Genomic DNA, 6,000 nt, shown 5'->3' with positions numbered 1-6,000 from the left:
GAGACCCCAACTCAAAAAAAAAAAAAACACACAGGTCAAGTCAGGCATGGTGATGCACTCTTATAGTCCCAGCTACTCTGGATCCTGAGGCAGGAGAAGAATCACTTGAGCCCAGGAGTTTGAAGTCAACTTAGGCAACATAGCAAGACCGTATTTCTAAAAAATGTATATATGTATATATACACATATACATACATATATATATAGGTCAGATCACGTCATTCCACTAATCAGTGGCTCCCCATTCACCCATTATAAAAGTGAAGTCTTTACAGTGGCCTACAAAGCTCTCTACAACACAGCTCTCTATGACCTCTCTGACGGTTTTTCCCATTACTCTGCCATTCATTCTCTACGCTCCATTCATATCGTCCTCCTTGTTATTTCTTGAATACTCAGAACACAGTCCCACTCTAGATTTTGTACTGGCTGCTTCCTCTTTTGGAACCCATAATTAACTCCCTCACTCCCCTAAAGTCTCTGCTCAAATATCACCTTTTCAACGATGCATATGCTAATGAACATATATAAAACTGAAACTCACCCAGAATCCCCAGCACTCCTGATTCCTTTACCCTGATCTACATTTTTGCTTTTGAAAGCACTGATCACTTTCTAAATACTATATAATTCATGTATTTAATTGGTTCATTGTTACGTTTTCTGTCTCCTGCTGCTAGAATGTGAACTCCAAAATGACAGGGGTCTCTGTTTTATTCAGTAAAGTATCCAAACCATCTAGGAAAGCACAGAGAACATAATAGTAGCTCAATGAATACTTCTGAATGATTATAACTTCTATAATATTTTAGATTATTCCTTTAGTAACAGATCATTGTAAGTAAAATTACTATCTCAAAGGTTGTGCCTCAAAATACAGTATTGCCAAACTGTTTCCCAAAATGCAGGGTTGGCTGAAATGGAATTTGAACTTTTCGGAGGCCACAGTCTCAACCATTGTGCCATGTTGCTTAAAATAGATTGAACAACAGCAACAAAAAATAGCCACCATAGAGTTAGCCTAAAGAAACAATAAGACACAACTATGCAACCCCTGGAAGAGGAAAGTTACCTCATTTTTCTACCCAAGTAGCAAAGTATCTGGAACAAAGGAAGAACTCACTGAATATTTATTGAGCTCATTTTTTAAAGTATTTTTGAAGCAACATGACAAGTAAGAATCATAAAAGGTCCCAAAGTTGGCGGGGAAGTTGACCTGTGCTTCAAAATAACTTCCCTTATTTTTAAGACCATCAGTAAAAATCTTATATACAGAGTGGCAATTGAACTAAAAGCTCCAGAATCCCCACTGGGTATTAGTATTGTGTATACTGGTGTGTATTGTATGTTCTTCTTCATTAAAAACTGAAGATTAATGAAAATCTATCCCTTTCTGCCTTTTGCCTGCCTTTAACCTTTCTCCCAAGAGCTGGGGAGCTCCCACAGACATTCCACTACTTGGACATTAACTACTTTCTTCTTTCAGACATCACTCCTCTGAAGAGTATAGTGACTTACCAGAGAGCATAGACCTTTTCTTCCTGACTCCCCAGTTTCAGCCTATCATCTTTGCTGCTTCTTCAGAGATATTTCAAACCCTAGCTTTCTCTTTCTCTTCTGTTTCCACCCCATCTCTCTTTCAGTACTACTGGCTCAACCCTTGGCAAGGACACACTCAGAGAAGGTTCCTTTTGCCGGTGGGATTTTCCATCATAGTAAACCATCATCATTTTAGTTCAAATGAATTTGTAAAATCCTTAACTGCTAAGATCTTGCATAGAAGGATCTGATATGACAGAATTGCTTATGTTGATTGAATACCAGAGGCTTAAACCCTAAAGAAGAGACAAAGTAGAAGCTCACTCTAAACTTTGTTAGTTGCATCTCTCTAATAAAACGAGATGTAGGTAAGGTACAGAGATATTTCGTGGCTTGCCCAACTTTTGCATGGCAAGATTGGAACTCTGCCCTAATTCTCCTGCCCCTAAGTCTTTTCATTATTTAATTCACTTCAGAGAGCCGAGTAATTCCTGAATCTTTTTATTTTTATTTTTTTTTTTTTTTTGAGTCAAGAGTCTCACTGTCACCCAGGCTGGAATGCAGTGGCACACTTACAGCCACCACAGCCTTGACCTACTGGGCTCAAGTGAACCTTCCACCTCAGCTTCCAAGTAGCTGGAAATACAGGCATGCGCCACCATGTCTGGCTTATTTTTTATTCATTGTAGAGAAGAGATTTTACCAAGTTTCCTAGGTTAGTCTCGAATTCCTGGGTTCAGGCAGTCCTCTTGCCTCCACTTCCAAAAATGCTGAGATGACAGGCATGAGCCACTGTACCCAGCTAGTTTTTTTGTGTGTTTTTAGTATTTTGTTTGTTTGTTTGTTTGTTTTTGGCAGAGGCAAGGTCATGCTATGTTGCCTAGGCTGGTCTCGAACTCCTGGGTTCCAGCAATCTACCCACGTTGGCCTCCAAAAGTGCTGGGATTACAGGAATGAGCCACCACGCCAGGCCTCCACTCCTGAATTTTTTAGTGTATTGAATCAAGTTTATTTATAAAGATTTTGTTCCTCACAGCATATTAAACTCCATTTCTTGTTTAAAGATTTGATTCTTCATTGTATATAAGGAGAGTATCTACCCAGTTGTCAACAAAATAGGGAGAGAAATCTTTGAGAAAAAAAGCCGTACAGAAGTTTTAGAGGTGAAAGTTGTTTAGAATAAGAACCAAATTACGTCCTCGCCTCTATAGACTGAGAAAGCATTCAACATACTACCTCTGTACTTTATAGGGATGCAGTAATATTAAGTTATGAGAGTGACAGTAGGGAAGCTCAGAGAAGCAGAGCTCTCACACCTCAACTGTAGTCCTCTACATCTTCTCCAGAACAGCCCAAATCACACCTGTATGCTGACTTTCAGAGCACAGGCTTTCTCTTTGTTCATACTCAAACAAAGACTGGATGACCATCTGACACCTAAAAAAGATTTCATCTTTCTTTGGATGGTCGTACCATATTCAACATTCATTCTATAAACATTTGTGAAGGCTGGCTATATTCCAGGCATTGTGTCGGGGATCCAAATACAAAGAGGCAGAGGGAAGTGATGGTCTTGATCCCTTCTAACCCAAGACTCCATAATACTATGATTTTTTTTCAATAACTAAAAAAAAGAAAATAAGTGCTGTGACAAGTTATAATCCCAGGCATCTTAAAGAATTCTGTAGGAGGTGTATATTTGTGTTTTGTGTGTGTCTGTGTGTGTGTAGGTGTCTTCGTAATGAGCATTACATTGAAAAAGTATGCTGATTCCTCAGACAGAAGGGTTAAAACAATTCCCATAAGTTAAAAGGCCTTCTTTTAAAATTTTTTTTTTTTTTGAGTTGGTGTCTCACGCCCAGGCTGGAGTGCAGTGGCAGGCTCACGGTCACCCCAGCGTGGACCTGCTGGGCTCCGGGAATCCTTCCACCTCAGCCTTCCAAGTATCTGGAACTACAGGCATGCACTACCATGCCCGGGTAATTTTTTTTATTGTAGAAACGAGGTCTCGCCAAGTTGTCCAGGCTGGTCTCAAAACCGTGGGCTCAGGCAATCCACTCGCCTCGGGCTCTCAAAGTGCTGGGACTACAGGTTGAACCACCAAGCCCGGCCACCTGTTAAACTTCTAAACACACACTTATGTGCATATCGGACAAGTGATTGAGGTAGAGTCTTGCTCAGTACCATGCACATATGAGCACACATATGCAGACCCACAAAAAAGCATAGCAGGCAAGGCAATTAAGTTAGGGGTCTTACCAATTTTCTCCAGTTGGATGGGGGTGGTTCACCAAATTGTTATTATTATAATGGTCTTTCATTCACTTTTTTCATAATTGTTTCTAGAAACAAAATAGAAAAGGCAAAATACTTAAAAACACACACTAAAATGCACTCTGATTTGGATACTAGTAAAAGACTTTCTATTTTAATTTAGTTTAATTTAATTTTGGTTCCTGAATTTTTCTAACCCTTTTTCTTCTCTGCAAATTTTGCATATGTCCTCAATACTTCTGAATTCTTTTTGGCTAAGTAAGATAGAACTAAGTCTATTTGTCATTGTCACTTTATTAGTCAGTAACTACCATGGGAACCATTAGAACTATAGTATCACACATTCAAAAATCTGTCACTCAAAATCATTCATTAGTTCAGCAAATTTTTTTATAGAAAGAAAAATAGTCATTTTTAGATACTATAAATAGTTAACGTACTTTAGGGGATATGACCTGATACTAACATTAAGTTTTAAATTTTGTATCAAGAAAATTTTTTTATTATTTTAGAGAGTCTCACTCTGCTACGCAGGCTGGAGTGCAGTGGCATGATCATAGTTCACTGCAGCCTCAAACTCCTGGGCTCAAACAATCCTCCCACCTCAGCCTCCCTAGCAGCTGGGACTACAGGCAGGTACCATCACAAATGGGTAAGTTTTTGTTTTTGTTGGGTAGGAAGGTTAGAGACAGGATCTCGCTATGTTGCCCAGCTGGTCCTGAGCTCCTGGGCTCAAGCAATCCTCCCATCTCAACCTCCTGAGTAGCTAGAATTACAGGCTAAAACCACCATGCCCACAAGAAAATATAAAAATTTTTAAGAAGTCTGTGTCAAGCCGGGCTCGGTGGCTTAGACTTTAATCCCGCGTTTTGGGAGATTAAGGTGAGTGGATTGCCTGAGCTCACGGGTTCGAGACCCGCCTGGGCAACTTGGCGAGACCTCATCTCTGTAATAAATCACACAAAAAAAGAAAAAATTAGCCGGGCATGGTAGCGTGCGCCTGTAGTTTCAGCTACTTGGAAAGCTGAGGAGGAAGGATGGCCGGAGCTCAGCAGGTAGAGGCTGCGGTGGCCGGGAGCGTGCCACTGCACTCCATTCTGGGTGACAGAGTGAGACTCCAACTCAAAAAAAACAACAAAAGTCTGTGTCAAATCAGGCCAGTTAGTCTGAAGTTCTGTTGTTGTACAGCTGATCTAATAAACATTGTCAAGTGAAAATCTATTTTGTGAGTTAATATATCTAAAAATTTAAATTCTGCTTCTTTTTACTCCTTTAACCAACTCATATATCACATCTCTGGGCACACTTGGGCAAGTCATTTAACCTTGTTTTTATTATGGAATATTGGTAATAATTTAATCCTTTTGGCCAGGCTCAGTGGCTCAGCCTGTAATTCCAGCGCTTTGGGAGGCCGAGGTGAGTGGATTGCCTGAGTTCACGGGTTCAAGACTCACCTGGGCAACTTGGCAAGACCTCATCTCCACAATAAATCAAAAATTAGCCGGGCATGGTAGCACGTGCCTGTAGTTCCAGCTACTTGGATGGCTGAGGTGGAAGGATCACCAGAGCCCAGCAGGTCGAGGCTGCAGTGGCCAGGAGCATGCCACTGCACTCCAGTCTGGGTGACAGAGTGAGATTCCAACTCAAAAAATAATAATGATAATAATAATTTCATTCTTTTAATTACTGTGATAATTTTATGTGTCAATTTCGCTAGGCCATGGTACCTGTTTGGTCAAACAGTGGTCTAGCTGTTGCTTTGAAAGTATTTTTTAAATACAGTTAATATTTAAATCAATAAACTTCGGTAAAGCAGACTACCTTTCATAATGTGGGTAGGCCTCATCCAATCAGTAGAAAGCCTTAAGAAAGATGACTGAGGTTTCAAGAAGAAATAAATATATCTCCAGACCTCCTTCAGACTCAAGACTGCAACAGTGACTCCTACTGGAATTTCCAGCCTGTCAGCCTGCCATGCAGATTTCAGACTTGCCCAACCCACAGTCTCATAATTTCATGAGCCAATTCCTTAAAATAAATGAAATCACTATATAAATATATGTGTGTGTGTGTGTGTGTATGTATGTATGTGTGTATATATACACAGACACACATATATGATTGACCCTTGAATAACACTGTTTTGAACTGCACAGGTCAACTTACATGCAGATTTTTTTCAATCAA

Source organism: Carlito syrichta, unplaced genomic scaffold (genome assembly GCF_000164805.1).
Source record: "Carlito syrichta isolate Samal-C Ts95f unplaced genomic scaffold, Tarsius_syrichta-2.0.1 Scaffold124793, whole genome shotgun sequence".
NCBI lineage: Eukaryota > Metazoa > Chordata > Mammalia > Primates > Tarsiidae > Carlito > Carlito syrichta.
Note: the sequence above shows the minus strand (reverse complement) of the source record.